We start from the raw sequence: 17,389 nt of genomic DNA, 5'->3' as shown, positions 1-17,389 counted from the left end.
TAAAGAGGTAAGTATTTAGGATGTTTGTTTTCAATGATGTTTAAACGGCCATAATGGTTTATATAAAATTCGGTACACGAGTAGGTTATGTCCTAATATAATATATAAAACACTGTATATAATCGATTTACTTCATTTTGATTCTATAATTCTGTTTATTTTTTATTTCCATTAATGGTAAAGAGTGTTCTTCACCGACGAGGAAGTGTTCTATTTTTTTTCTATTCGGTGCTAATCCAGATGCGGTGTCTCGCTACAAACATTTTCCAATGCTTTTAGATCTAATAAAAGCGCGAGGCTAACGCGGCTGGGTGGTTTATTCAATTTAAGAAGCTTGGTCAAAGGCTACAGAGCACTATAGACTAGGTTGGAAGGCTGGATTGTTGTGCCAATGTTTGATTTCAACAGGACAGAGCGCCGCTATTGTGCATTTACCCGCTAACATCGACTCTTAAAGTTTGAACCAATAAACGACTTATTACACCATTCTTTGATGGTGTTTTTCATATATATTTGTATCGCGCAACAAGCATAGATAAGGATAGTCCACAGAAGGACTACAGTCCTAATAGATATGACAGGGGGGAGGGGATTATTGGTAATGCGGACTAGCAGTCCGTTGGTGGCAATATATCCTGTCAGATCGACCTCCACGTGGTTTCCCCTATTGGCAATCGTACTGAATTCCAGGTGTATTTACACGATGGGCTAACTGACCTGCCTTTTTATCCTCATCTATCATCTCTTACTGGTGCCCCGCCGGCATGTACCGTTAGCGCGGGCGGGGTTGCCAATACAATTATCAACCATTAAAAATAATAGGTATCATAAGGGAAGGAGATTGTTAGTAACGGGCCCCATTGTTAGCAATATAGCTTATCAGGTCGACTTCCATACGGTTCCAACCTGAAAACCTTCGTAACTAATTTTTGTTGAATTCATCATGAACTGACTTTCATTCATCCTCACTTATTACCCCACACTGGTGCCCCGCTAGCGTATACCAATAGCGTAAAAGCGCAATGATAGCAATAGAACGAGACATCATTATAAGTAAAACACGAAAGTGTGAGGAAGATCGGAAGTATTTTTATCTGACAATCAAAACAATAACTATTTCACGCAAGTGAATATAAGATTAAACTTAATTTATATCGATTGAAAATTATTTCTATTTTAAATTATAGTATTAAAAATGTAGTAATTTTTTTAGTATATATATAAACAAACTATGTACGATGTATTTCTGTTTATCGCAATTAAAATGATCTACAATGAAACGTAACATTTTAAAAGATTTAAAATTGTAATTTTTAATTATAGACTTTTTTTATACTATTATAATTGTAATTATAGATTGTTTTTTTTTTTTATACCACTGAGGTGGTAAACAAGCATATGGCCCACCTGATCATAAGTGGTTACCATAGTCTATGAACGCCTGCAATACCAGAGGTATTACGTGCGCGTTGCCGACCCTGAAGAAACCTCTTTACGGGGGGTAAAGTTTTTGAAGGTTTTGAAGAACCCCATGCTGTAGTCTCTTGGGAAAACCTCCGCAGGGAGCTCATTCCATAACCTGAATATTCGTGGGAGAAAACATCTCTAAAACTGCGTTGTACGCGACCATTTAGGCTGTAGGATATGAGGGTGAACTCCCTGTCGATGGCGAGCCGTACGATGATAGAAAGTGGCTGTAGGCATCATATTGAATAATTCCTCTGAGCACAATCCGTTGTACAAGCGGTAGAACACGCAGAGTGAGGCAAAATCTCTCCTAAGACTTAAGGGTTCGATATATTTTAATTATAGCTCGATAAAAATATAATTTTCCTGTATTTAGCATTATGTTTACATTCGCCGTTCAAATTAAATAGCTATGTCATCGTTATATGTCGTGAATAAGGAGGTACATTTTTTATTTGTTCGTTTGCTTGTGCCGTCATTATATTGTTATTTCACAATGCATACGCTTATAGCAGTTCTATGGTATCCTCTTACTACGGCAGAGAGCTGGCACCTTTAGACCGGCAACATTATATTAGGGCCGGAATGACATGCATCTGTCATTTATCCGGCAGATGATTTACATTTTTTTTTTTCGCCGTATAATTACATTTCTGTTTCGCCAAAGGTTGATTAGTAGGGAATACTATATAGCATTATACCCACCTTTTGTACTTAACGTTTTTTTTTGTAATATGGTCAATAAAGAATAAATAAATGATTAGACCCTACATTGTAATGTCTTTCTAAAGACCTAATTTATCTATGAATTCTCGCACCTTCTTTTTGTTATCTGCTACTACTGTTAATCCATTAACCCCTAAATAAATAAATCATTAATTAAAAGAACTATCAATGACTGTATTTATGTAAGATTGTAATAATAACTATCGTATCACTAAACAAATGTACCCTAGAAGTACTATAGTTGAAATACAATAAATTCGACTTGTAAATTACAATTAACTCTGTAGATTCTTAATTATTACTTAATTACAACTACATAATTAAATTGATAAAGTGATTTGATATTGTACTCGATAGGGTAAAATAGCCTTTAGAACACAAAGTTATTTATAATTTTCAAGAAATAACGAGATCGTTTACTGCCTAAAAGCGTTTCCACATGGTGGCGTGTTGCTCACGCATAATCGCAAAGCAAATGCTGCTCGCTCGCTCGTGCCATTGGAGCGGAGGTGTCAAACGGCAAATTTCATGGCGCCCTTTCAGACGTTTCGTTTTGCCACGGAACGCATATGTTGGTGACGTTTCATCCGATTTATATGGAGAATTCTTTATTTTTTAAATAATAGTAACTGAATTTTGTATTTTTTACCAATATAATAAAATTGTCAACAGATGATGTCTAGACGTAAAAGACGTTTAGGAAAAATTTACATGAAGTACCATAAGAGTATTATTACTCTTATTATTATACTACTACTAATAATAAACAATAATTTTGATTTTTTTGCGTCTGTTTTTTGTATCGGATTTTGTATTGCAATGCCGTAGGTGTTGTGGGTGACCATGGGCGGCAGTAGTCACTTACCATCAGGTGAGCCGCATGCTCGTTTGGCCCCTGTGTTGTAAAAAAGAATCGGAGCTTAGTGTTATCCGTTCGGCGCCGAAACTGCTAATATTTATTCGAAGCAGCAGTCAATTATAGATTTTCCTGTAAAGTAAGTAAAGTGGTACAGGGAGAAAAACCGTAAGATTAGATATCGATTACAGATATATTTTAATAATCAATTATTACATAAATGTAACAAATTCATATGTAGGTAAACAATAAGATAATTATACGTATTTACACTGTAAATAACGCAAATGTAAGCATAATGATATATTGGCCAACATTCACGTCGAAGATTGGCAAGTATTCGAAGCAGCTGTCAATTACGGATTGTCCTCTAACATGGTACCGAGAGGAAAGCGGCGAGATTAGATTCCGATTGCAGACGCATCTGTCCGCTAATGAACGTCGGCACGTGCATAGTCCACTCGGATGCCGTGCGCTGTACTGACACTTGACACCTACGTGTAAAGGTGCTTGCATGATCTAGCTATTTTGCTGCTTCGGGCAAAAATATTACTTTTATGTAATTTGGAATGGTCTACAAACTGACGGCCCAACTAATGTGAAACATTAATAGTTAAATATTTTTTTATTAAAATTAAAACGGCTTATACATATGAACAACAGCACTGACATTACAAAATACTTTGCGGCGCCTATGGTACTTACCACTCATTCTTTGTCAATCATGAGGACTACGGTGTTATTCATCCGTACATTTCTATCTTTCAAACCGAAGCATATTAGATCCTCTATTTAATATCATCATATTTATGATGCAATAAAGAGTTAAATAAATAATAAATAAATCCTCTTTATAATAAGTATTTTAAATCGCAGTGAATTTATTTTGCCGTTTCGGGCATTTGCCCGGTTGGCGTTACCTTAAATTACGCTAGGTTTTACACGATGGTCCCATATTAAATTAACGACGATTGAAGTTGACTAAAATGGCTATTTTGTAATACAAATCAAACTAAAAGACACTATTTAGTAAATTTCTCATTTTATCTTGAACAACGATCAAAGGTATATATTATCTTGAATTAATTTCAATGAAATTTAACATTTAGTTAATTTTTATCTCGTATTTTTATCAATTATATTTTAATAAATAATGAATTAAGCTCATTAATCAAGATTGTCTAATTTATTTGAGCTAATATTATTATAAATATCGATATTTAAAGTTATTATGTGTATATATATATATATATATATATATATATATATACTTTTCACCTTTTGAGGTTAGTAACTGATATCGTCATAGTAGATTTAAGCATTCGTGATATAATATATTTAAGACAGTCATATTATTTTTTTTTTCATAAAAATTTTAAGGTAGTACTAATGTTATAAAATAATTTTAATATTAAATGTCAAAACCATTCAAAACTGAGACACAATAAAAGTGAAATGAACATCAAATATAGAACTAACAACAGTACAGATTGTAGTTACTTATATAGTAACAGTTAAACAAATTTTAATTAAATATGTAATTATTAAGAATGTCAAAGGGGATTTGATCGTTTGTTACTTCTTGGCACTTTAAGGAAATTGACGAATCGCTATGAAATTTATAATACACCTAGTATTTAAGGATGGAAAACACAGGCTATTTTTTTCAATTAACGTATCCCAGTTATACAAACTCGGGAACAAAAACTAGTTAAAAACAAAAAATAAACTAAGAACATATTGTTCCAGAAAATCTTCGATCATCGCAAGCCGATTCGTCATGTGTAGGTATGTGTGGCAGATCCCTTAGGAAGCCCGTTCAATTCCCTAAATGTAGTAAACGCGATAAACTTTACGGTTACAGCTTCTATGTAGTAACAGGATGGTATTAGTATGAAAGAATACCATAAAATCGAGAACACTAATCGTAAATTTCAAGTAACATGTAAGTGAAGTTGAAAACGAAACTCGGTACTAACACTCTTTTAGTTGTTTAATACAATGTAGTCGAGTGAAGCCATTTGTTCATATGGATGTGTTACGTGAACATTTTAAAATATTTTATTTTTAATTAAAATAAAAATACTCCTAATTGTAATCCATCGTGGAACAGTCAGAATTTCAATAATAGAAATATATGAATAATACGGCGGAATACTCGACACGGTCAAATTTGGTCAAGCATATTTGATTTCGACGTAGCTGAAGGCAAGTCTATCGTCATTTCTTAAATAAATATGTGTTGTAAAGTTCGTGTTATTATTTGTTAATGATTATAATGACATTGTTATAATTTTCCATGTCACATATATAGGTATCTTGAATGAAAAATTCTTCTTACGTAATTCATACATAATTTTTAATGGAATATATATAGGTTACATACAACAAAACACGCAAGTTATTCTATATTAAGTCAAATAGAACATCTGAAAACAAATGTAAATCTTGATAGCTAAAATACATAAATTATATAATGTGAAATGATTTGAAAAAACAATAAATGCATTATAATAAACACAATATTCATATTTAAATTTTGTTATTTTCATACACACTAGCCTATTACTAGAGGCATCCTTGTAACAGTAATATCATTAAGCGAAAGCTTATTCTAAGGTGAATTGACTTAAGTATTCATGGAGCTGATGAATAAGTGATAGGTGTAAGAGGGGATACGATCGAATCGGCCCGATTTCAATGATTGGAATAAGTTTCGAAGGTCTCGGGCAGCCGAGGTTTGTTTTTATAAAACTAAACGTATTTTTTATACATCTCGGAATGGTAAAAAACGGTAACGACTTATACATATCGTCGAACTAAGGTGTTTTATCTATTAATGGAATATAAATTATGGTTTTATATTTCTGTAATCATTGACTTCATAGTGTAATCCATACTACAGACAAGTCCATTGAACAGCTGCTGGCTAGCAACGGCAAATATGTTCGGGACATACGATTTAGTACAATGTATCAACTAAATAAGTAAAAGAAAGAGAAACAATCTAAAATATTTAAAAAACCGAACAATTTATGAGTAGAAAATGAAAATCTATTTATAAATTTTAATTTTTTAAAAACGATTGTGAAGTTTTATGAAGAAGACAGCAAAGCAATATAAAAAATAAATTATAATAGTTTTCACGATATAACATTAGCACGATTTTCATAATACCTTACTGTATTATAACCGTCTGTATTGTAAATATGAACACCCTTTACGATCATGTCTAGACAAAAAACCCAACACAAGGAAATAGTAACAGACAAAGAGATTCACAATGTAACATTCACTCATATTTCATACATAAATTTTGCACATGCGTCGAGGAACAACACAAAGCACGCGAAAGCTTCTTTAAATATTCCTTTCCTTCATAATCAAAGTGCTGCGTTTGGGAGATAAGAATTCCCAACGCGCCAGAACGTTGAGTGCGGGTGTATGAGGGAATCGTTATACGACGAACGAAATTATTTTACTCAGCTATTTATCAAAATCCTTGGGAAAGAAGCGAGTATGCCCAATTTTACAAGTCTTACATCGTACGCATTTCGTAATTTATGCACCTAAGGTAACGCACCGCACCGCACCACGCCGTCTCTTTCTCTCAGACAGAGACGTTTACTTTTTCCAATTGCGATACCCAGGTGAAATCATTGTTTACTGCCGCTTTATGACTTTTTTTATTTGCATACTGCTTCAGTATTAGAATTAAATAAGAGTAAAGGATATCTAGAGGATAAGCAATCTGAAGTGGCAACGGACTGGTCGCATAGCTTGAAGAACCGACAATCGATTGGAAAGAAAGTTTCTTGATTGTTCAGTCCATAGGGAGGACTTATGTCCAATAATGGACGAATAATAGCTGAAATAATGATGGTGGAAGGATCTCTGTATGTTCACTTAGTAACTTAATAACTAATTTAAGTTTTTACATATTACAGGTTTCATATTCGAATATTTTAAAAGAAATTACCTAACTGTAAAGAAATATCGAATAAGGCGATCAAAACTTATAACAGTTACTTGCAATTTGTACGTGTTTTGATGTTAAGAACTAACAGATATAACATTAAAAAAATATTTCAATGATACGATGATAACATATAAAATCCTCGGGTTTACATAAACTTATTAGGCAGGTAGTTAGGGAAAACCGCCGAAGTTTGTTTCATGCACGACTCGCTCGTCGCAATCAAAGCTCCTGAAGGGCAAACGCATACGTAAAGTATTTAAATCGCATACAAATAAAAATAACTTCCCGCGGATTATTTAAAGTAATTCCGCGAAATTTCAATGAATATCCTTAAAGCGTGCAGATTAAACATGGAAAACTTTTTGTATTTGCTTAGCGCTTCACGGCTGATATAAGTGGATTGCAAAAGTTCTGAGGATGAGCATAAAAATGCTCGAGTTGGGAAAAGAAAAGAAAATCAGTATTAAGAGAGTGTCGCAATAACGGAAAGTGTATTTTTGTTAAGGTAAAGTTCTCGAGTAACTAATGTTAGAATAATGGTCGTAGAATGAAATTTTATTACTGACGTTAACGCACGTAACTAGATTTTGTACTTGAGGACGTTTTATTTATTTAAGAAAACGACCACTTTTTATAATTAAGATGACCAGGTAGACGTTGCAAGCCAACCCATTATTCAATAAATCGATGGGTAAGCAGAAGAAAGTAGAAAAAGATTTCCAATAGTAAAACTCCTTTTGTAAAATGTTGTACTAGCATGTATTGTATGTAAGCGAATTAAAGAGATGACGAGGCCACGCAGGCAATGTAATGAGTAAAGTCTAATTCCATGTATATTAAAAAAACTTTCAATCCAAAATCTACTAATTATGCACTTAGTTCATAAAAAAAAACTTCCATATAATGAGGTAATGGCGAGGCATTCATATCTTTTAATTTATTCATATATAGGTACATACTCTGAAAAAAGTTAACTATTTTGATAAATTTCTGTTGTTGTACTTTTTCTGTTATACCGTATTATTTCTGTTATACCGTACTATCATTACCCAAAATAGTTAATGTAAAATACAACAAAATAAGAGTATTTAACTTCTTTTATAAACTTTTATAAATATAGGAAGCCGTTTAATAGTCAAAATTTAAAAATCAGTATTTACTTGTTATTTATTTTTCCCAGCTTCTAAGTGCAAATCATGTTTTAACTTAAAAAAATTATGTTCCCAACTCATAATTCATTTCGTACATCAATTAAGTCTAGGACGCTTATATTCTTATGGCAAAATGATAGTCGTTATGTTATATCATTAATTTACGATAGGCCCAACGATAAGGTTCAATGGAGATGAGTAACCCACAGAATGTGCAGGGAAAATTCGAGAGACCGCTATATAACAAGAGGTCTAGACACTGACTTGATTTAATTCAGTTTTGCTTCAATAAATGTATATATTTATTATTCGATGAGTGCTAAGTTGTAGGAGTTTATAGTTTGAAACTAGTATATATTACGAAAAAATATTATCACATAAATACGAATTTATACAGGTTAAACGGTTCGTGCTTCGTTCGTGCGTTCGAAAACACTTTCAGTATTCGATAAACTACGTTGTAGATACTAAATATTTTACTATTTTAATGATGAATGAATAACATATTGATTATGTTCAATGATAGTTAAGGAAATTGAGAGGCATAAACCACACTAGGTTATCTATATCTAGTTCAATATTTAGATATTTACTATTTCGATTAATTTAATGTTATTTTTTAATATTATTTATTATTATTATTTTTATTAGCTTTATTGGAGATTTTCTTAACATATGATCATGAAAAACGAAATATAATTGAGTTATATTATTAGTGAATGACATTAACAAAAATATACAGCTTACGAAATGGTACACGTAAGAGTATTATTCCGTTTTATCATTTTCACTTTATATTTATGACGCAGTGAGATTCGCCGACTCACGGCAGGCCTCAGTTAGCCAGATGGATATTATCTATTCATCGGAGGACCCGCGCTTCCCTAACATAAATAGGGCCACTTGCGAAACGAAAATGTATTGAAATCACAATGTAACCTGAGCCCTCCTTTGTCAATCCAAAATATTTTTTGTACATTTAAAATATCAGAGGTATGTTTATTTAACAACAACGTTTAAGAGAAATTACTTATTCATGGCACGTCTGCATTTTCCGTTGCTTTTGTTAACTCGAGAGATCGATTCGTTTTTGTCGTTTCCTACTTGACAATGGATGCAACGTGGAATATAAAAAAGCACTTTTAAGACGGTTTTCAGTGCACTTAATTTATAATATTTTCAGTAAATAGATTTGGATATCTATCACATAAGTAATCTTAATACTATTAAGTATCATGTAAAAGGTAACTTTTATGTTTTTTTGTGTTAGAGCATCCTAACTATGATTATAGGGTGGATGATTACAAAATAGATTGCATGAAAGACTTACCTATAAGCATAATGTCTAATCATGGTATTGGATATTATATTATGGTTCAATCTTCTAGAATCCTCTTTTATTATTATAAGACAGGTTTACGCTTGATCATACGTTACCTCATATCAAACAAGAAAAGTTTGAATCCAACCAAGAAATTTAATTCGAGTTTTTATTTACACAAAATAAAGAGAAAATATTCAACTCACACAAAATCAAATTTACCTAGAATTTTGAAAACTTTGTAAGTATATGTTGTGCTAAAAATGTTCAATATATAAACCATATTTCAGTACACTTTTTTCACACATGATATACATGAGTAATACTTTTCTTATAAGAGTCTATAATTATTATAATCAGCGCTTCCTCTCTTTGGACATATTCAGTGAAGATCTAAATTTATATAGAAAATACGAGAAAGAGGAACTTTGCGTAAATTCCGTATAATTTAAGAAGGAAAAAATATTTTAAAATTGTTATTGTTATATTCATTTTTTTTGTAACGTCAAGTACTTTTTTCATATTAATCATCTGTTCTTGTTTATTTGATGTTATTTTATTGTGGAAATTTTACTGATATATGTTATGACTGTGTTTAATATTTATGTATTTTAGGTATAGTATGTTTCCCTATTAAAGCAAAATAAATAAATATTGACATTAGAAATAGATTAAAAGCTATTGAAATATTATTTAATATGACACGTTAACAACAGCTATTGCACCACTACAAATATAAATATAAGCCAATTAAAAAGATTTTAGTTACAAAGAAACAGAGTAATATATGTAATAAACGGTGTGTCTATAAGTATAAGAAAGAAATGAGTATGTAACATAACACACTAGCTATGTGTAGTTTTCAAATATAGTTCCATTAAGATCATTTTAAACCGTCTTTGTTGAACGAGATGGATCAATCTCAGTACTAAACTTTTTCTGAGTTACCTTAAAACATTATTCAAATTCAATTAACATAGAAAATAATGATGAAAACGGCATTACGAATGATATTTTGAAAAAGTGTAGTGTGAGCGAGGTATTGCTATCAATAAAAAGTTTTGTTTAAAAAAACTACGTTTTTATGGAGTGTAAATTTTAAAAATAATATAAGACCACGGAACCTGACCGCATCATTATCATTACGTTAAAAATATTCAAGCATACTGAAAGACTTGTAACAAAAGTTTTCCGTTTTAAGTGTGGACGGGCGTCCGTAGCTTTTCATTCTGAGGCTTGTAAATATAAATGAAGTAAGTCTTTATTTTTATCGCAGCTGTTCGGAATGATATACACTTAGGAGCTGTCTACAGGCAATTTATTTTGTAATTATTATAATGACCATTTTTTATTTACAACAATGTTAAAAATACAAACATAATATTAACATAATTTTTTTCTTCGTCAATCGAATAACATCAAAAACTCACTTTCCAATTAGCTTCGTTACTTGAACACAATTTATAAACAAACATCTGCGATAAATAGATAACATTAAGAGGTAGCTTTCAAAGGTTTTTATAAACCATTGATGATTTAGTGACTTTTGTCCACAATTCAATAATCTGATCATAAAATTCATAACTCAATTTATATTGAAGCCCTTGACTCATCATAGGGTGGAGAGGGCTATATCCCATCGGTGGGACTGTACGTACCTGCTATTATTAATCGAAAAAAAACGGCATAAAATAATGAACTGACTGGTAGCGCGTCCATAAAATACGATTTTATCATACCGTAGGGAGGGACACGTTTTCGAATATCGTAATAAAAAAGTCACAGATGTCAAATTTATGACGTTGGACCATTGTAAAGAGATTAAAAGATTTACTACGGGCGCGGGGCGACACACGCTACGAACGCGGCGCGCCTCTATGTAGCAAGTTCTACGAGGGAACAAATAGAAAAAGTATAAGAAATTAAAAATAAAAACAAGTCTTATACTAAAATAATATTCTTTTTTATAATCATATTGGAAACACCTAGAGAAATATATAATTTTCTAGATAGCCACCTAATAAATTGTTTTTTAATAATCTAAAGCCGTGATACAGGTGAAAAAAGTTTTGCATTAACTATCATTAGTGTTAATGTCAGTCGCTAATTTAACTGCGTGGCATGGCAAACTCTCATTACTTTGTGTCACAAACGAAAGTATATAAAAAAAAAATGTATATAAAATATTTTTCTGTCACGTGTGATGATATTGATTTTTAGATAGATTTTATTTTGATACATTATACTTAGTAATTATCTGTCATATTTATCTTTCTTAACAAAATAAATAGAAAAATCCTACTGCAAAAACATTTCGTAAAATAAAACCTATCCAGTGGCTGGTAGCTGTCACTGTTTTAATGAATGTGACAAACCGATTTGTTACATATATATTTTTTCTATAACACTGAAAATTGTGTTAGTTCTGTTTTCAAAGATAAAAATTTGTTGACGATTATTATTTTAAACAAAAAACGAAATAATTAAAATCTACACAGATCTGCTCATGTTTGACTTTTTTCTTGCTTATGATTTGTCAACAACTTTTTAACATTTTACTACTGCGCATTTTACTCTGAATGTTATTTTACGCTTAAAAGATATAATTAAAATTTTGTACATTTGTGGATTACGTCCTACATTCTTATATTATATACCTACTTTTATATTTATTCTTTAACTAGCTTCTACCTACGACTTCGTCTGCGCGTCCAGGACATACTTATTGACCGAAATAAAAAGTAACTAAAATTCTTCTCTATACTAAATAGCGCATCTATACCAAAGTTAATATTGATTATAGTTAAGGCGTTATATAATAACATATAAACAAACTCACTTTTGAATTTATAATATCAATCAGGATTTTGAAAATGAAAATGAAAATGAAAATGAAAAATATTTATTTCGTAACAAAATTGATACAATACTAAGATCGTTGTTGTGACCTTCTAGTAAGTGTTATCACCTGTATCAGAAGGTCACGCTCCTCCATAACCATGCAAATACATAAATCGTAGTACCATGAAATTAATACATAAACATTATCTAATATTAGTAATAAGTATATCTAAATGCATGCATGCGTGTGTGTGCATGCATGCATGTGTGTGATGTGTGTGTGTGTGTGTGTGTGTGTGTGTGTGTGTGTGTGTGTGTGTGTGTGTGTGTGTGTGTGTGTGTGTGTGTGTGTGTGTGTGTGTGTGTGTGTTTATGTATGCGTGCGTGTGAGTGTATGTGTGCATGTACATGCGCCATGTACCAACTGTTGTGTGGTGTGTATGTTGTATGAGTATTTGTGTAGTTTTACGCTAATCTGTATTGTTAAGATTTTTTTAAAAAGTAACTCATCAATATTTTAATATTTGAAAAGTTCTTCTGTTTCGTGGTAATTTAAAGTTTTTAACCATTTAGTAATTACATCTTTACAATCAAATTTGTTTAGTTTATAGATATTTAATTTATTATTTAATAACTTGTATAAATGTGTTGATTGTTTACTATATTGTCGCATAGCAAAACTTGTCCTAACGTTATTTTCCATCAGAGTTATGTTTTTCCTACGTTTTAATAAATAAGAAAAGTCTAGTCCTACACTTTTGTGTCTTTTTAAAGTTGCATATAGTATATAAATCCTTCTTACTGACAATAAATCACACTCTTGATAAAGTTTGTCAGTGGGATAAATACGTGGTTTAGAGTAGGCCAGTTTTAGAAGAGCTCTTTGGGATCTTTCCACTTCTAAAAATTTTACTTTAGTAGCTCCACCCCATACAGGAATACAATACATCAATATAGATTGCGCTAGGGCTATATATATTGATCTGATCAAAAATTTGGATGCCACATAACGCAGCTTAATAAAAATCCAAATTAGCTTTCGGACTCTAGTGCTGACTGCTTCTAAATGAGAATGCCAAGATAAGTGCTGGTCCATGTGTATACCAAGATATTTAATAGAAGTAGTTTTATCAATAGATGGACATAAACAGTCACCATTTACTTTATTGCAATTGTAAGAATGAATGATAATTTGAAATTCTGGTGATGGTTGCGTTGATTTATTTATGGTATAACATATATATTTCGATTTTAGAGAGTTTAGAGTAAGTAAATTATTTTTTAGCCAAAGATCAATTATAGTTAGTCCTTTTTGAGTATTCGTACGAATGGAATTCCATGTTTTGCCAGTAAAAACAATGGCGGTGTCATCAGCATATGAAAAGATCTTGGCATTATTTAATTGTATGTTTAGCAAATCGTTTATATAAATCAAGAAGAGCGTAGGCCCGAGCACACTTCCCTGAGGAACACCAAAATCTACATTGCAGTATTCACTAGTATACTTATCAATCTTAACGCATTGTTTCCTGTTTGTCAAATAATCACTAAGTAGAGCCAAAGGTACACCCCTTATACCGATCCGTTCCATTTTTTGTACAAGAATGGGGACAGAGACAGTATCATATGCCTTTTTTAGATCTAAGAATACCGTGAGACATTTATTTCCTTTATCTAGTTGGTCTACTATTAAAGTTGTTAAAGCTGTTACAGCATCCTCCGTAGATATATTTTGTCTAAAACCAAACTGACAGTCCGATATGATATTGTATTTATTAAGATAGCTAATAATTCGTTTATTAATAATTTTTTCCATGATTTTTGAAAAAGCTGTTAATACAGATTTTATATTATTATTATTTTTATTTAAGGGTTCACGTTGGTTAAAAATAGCTAGTATAAAATATAAATTAAATAACTACTTCAAACTATTGAAATGCTACATTGATACGATAATATGGAGTTTAGGAAATTAATAATTTTGTGCACATATAATTCTATGACTTACCATCCTTATTGTAGGTATAGAATCGAACTTAACGTACCTGGAATAAACGAAGAACAAATTAGAAAAAGAATTGTATAAAATACTTAATACTAAAAATACTACATAAAACACAAACTAACGAGTTTGTACTCGTATATTATGTGTATGGGGTAGTATACATCCCCAAATACACAAAATAAAAACCCCTAAACGAGATGTTTTTTGAGGTTTCAAACAGCTTTTTACTTAGTAAACAAAAAGTAGTACTTTTTACAGTCAGCTTCTTATTTGCAAATAAAACTTCTGTAATATTATTTATCAGAAATTTTTCACTTCTTTTTCTTACATAAAAAATAGTTGTAACAACTTACACCGCAATAAAAGTTTATTTATATTTATTTTATAATATTCAATTTTTTTATATTCAAATGTCATCCGTAGTAGATACTTATACAGAGCACATATAAAATATTTGTGTAGAATCTAGACTTAATTGTTTTTGCTGAGTATTTATAATTGTTTTTATCACAGAAGAAAATTACCACATAAAAAAAAATAAAAATACAATAAAAAAGGTAAAAATTTGTTACAAAAATAATACGGCTTAGATTTGCCGAGAAGTATATCAACAAATTAACATTACGTCCGGCCGGAATACAACGCTAATGTTAGGCGTCAAACTCGCAAGAATTATGAAAAAGATATTTCCCTAAGGGCTGGCGATGCCTTATAAACGTCCGTAACTTGGAGAATAAATCACGGTAAGCGCTAACGGCGCCAAATAAATAATTTTCTTTATTCATCAAAATTAAAAGGGGCAGTTGACAAAGAGGCGTTCTTAATTAAAATCCGCTTTCTTGGTGATTTTCGTGGCGTGGGTTCGATTATCGAGTTAGCTACGTTTAGTTTATTTGCTTTCGGTTGCGTTATAAATATTATTATTGGAAGTTACCAAACTTCTTGCCTTTGCTACTCTGTACATATTTACTTGTTTGTTTTTATTAATTTTCTTGAAGAAAATTTGTTAATATTACAGGCAATCGTTTCACTCCGATCGTGAACATTTTTTAATGGATCTGTAGTGTCGTCTTTGGTTGATATTTATCATAACTGATAAATATGCAATCTAATGTAAAGAGTTGATCATCTGTTAACTAATAAATGTGATAGTGAGTTTGTTTGCTTGTTTGCCTCTTGGCACTTTAACAACCAATCTTTACGAAATTTGATATGACAGGTTTAGGATAAAGAAGAATAGAGGCTTTTTTCCTGTCCCTTAATACGAGTATATTTCATTTACGCGGACGATACTACGGATAAAAATTTATTAGTCATCCATAAATTTGTGGCATATTACTTCAATGACTGCGAAATAAAATCATGCATTAGTTTTTTATTCTAAAAGGGTATAGTGAACAAAGTAAAAGTAAAAACTTCGTGTCCAGACACTGCAAATTTATTTATACATTAAATTTATTTAACAAGTGCGTCTATAAAATAACCGATTACAAAGGGCATCTTAAAACGGGCGCCATATTCACCAGACGTGCATTAGGCGTCCGTCTGTGCATTCAGTCGGCGGCGAGTAGATTACTTAATGCTCTAAACCATAAAGGTCCTGCTGACTGTGAAAAAAGTACAGCACTTTTGCTTTTAAAAGAGTATTTTAAGTGACTTTACAAAAATTCGCAATGGGGTCGATTCTGAGGCACTTCTAAATATATTTTATACAAAATAATTGTAAAATAATAAGACGTATTGAATTTTAAGTAATTTTTTAAGAAGTTACAAGTTACAGATAATAAATATTATTAACACAACAAATTGTATTCCTGTTTTCAGTTATTACATTATAACAACAACATATTTTGTGCAAGTAAACATATAGATAATCGAGTTAATCGAAGATATTTCACTTTAATTAAAGCAACTGTATCGCTAAATACTCGTATTTATTACCAAAAGTCATTTACCGGTTAAATCTTTCCCCGAAATTAATTAAGCCTTGTGGATGATCTGCTCTGACAAGCGTAATTGAAATCGTGTTTTAGAAACATCAGAAGCGTAATGTAACGTACCTGTGTTCCCATAATTAGAATATGGCATAAACAATTTCATATTAGAACGCGGTATTAAGCCAGGGGCTATAAAAGATTTATTTGTAAACGGATATTCTGATCAAGTGCACATAGAGTTTTCAATTACACAAAGTGATGGCCGCAGTGTAGCGGGCGCACCGCGAAAAACACTCCCGCGGTCGGCCAGTCTAACCGATTGCACATCGCTCAATCGAGAACCGCAGTTGTTACACGGAAACCACACTTAACATAAACGTAACACGGTTTATTTTCAAACGGGCGTACGCCACATGAATCGGGGGACAACTCGTTTTCGAAAGGTTGAAGGAAAACTCGATCGCTTTTCCAGGGGGAAGCTCTCAGTGGTTTATTGCGTTATTACCTGGACGTGTCTGCCGCGTCGGGACAGCCGCAATTTGGGGGAGAAAAGACGATATGTTGCGAGGAAAGGGATTTTATAGAGCAACGGTGGGAAAAGACCAACGCCGCCGTCCACGCCTCTCGTAATTTTCTTTGATCGAAAACACGACAAGACTCCACTTCAGTTTTTATTTTTATACAATTCGATATCGTTGAACGGTTTGTAAAGACCGCTTTGCACCATTGCTCGCGTCCTCTTTGATTTATTGTTGCACTTTAGTTGATAGTTATTTTTTAAATATTGAATGTAATATTAACAGTACTTTTTGGACTCAAATGAATTTGTATGTGGATATTTTTTCTTCATATGATTACATTTATTATAAATGTGGTGTTATAATATAATGATTAGCGCATATTTAAGCGACTTCCAAGAAGGCTCGTATTTAGAAGGTATTTTTATTACATTATTTACTAATTCTAAATCGATTATGTAACGATTTTTGTAAGCGATAGGGTTTATTCCCGCATTAGTGCGATATTAATTGGTAATTTGATTAGAATTGTTTTGTTTAATTCCGCTACCATTAGTATGTGTGCGACTACCACAACAATAGAAAATT

The 17,389-nt window shown here is 31.7% G+C and overlaps 1 protein-coding gene across 13 annotated transcripts in view; it reads right to left on the bottom strand.

The window, feature by feature from the left end:
- Positions 1-17,389, bottom strand: part of LOC113511928 (polypyrimidine tract-binding protein 2) — a 530,476-nt gene that overhangs the window by 122,926 nt on the left and 390,161 nt on the right. The window lies entirely within an intron of this gene.

Source organism: Galleria mellonella, unplaced genomic scaffold (assembly GCF_026898425.1).
Source record: "Galleria mellonella isolate WM207_F2 unplaced genomic scaffold, CSIRO_AGI_GalMel_v1 utg117, whole genome shotgun sequence".
In the NCBI taxonomy this organism is placed as follows: Eukaryota; Metazoa; Arthropoda; class Insecta; order Lepidoptera; family Pyralidae; genus Galleria; species Galleria mellonella.
Note: the sequence above shows the minus strand (reverse complement) of the source record. Positions and strands in the feature narration are given on the sequence as shown.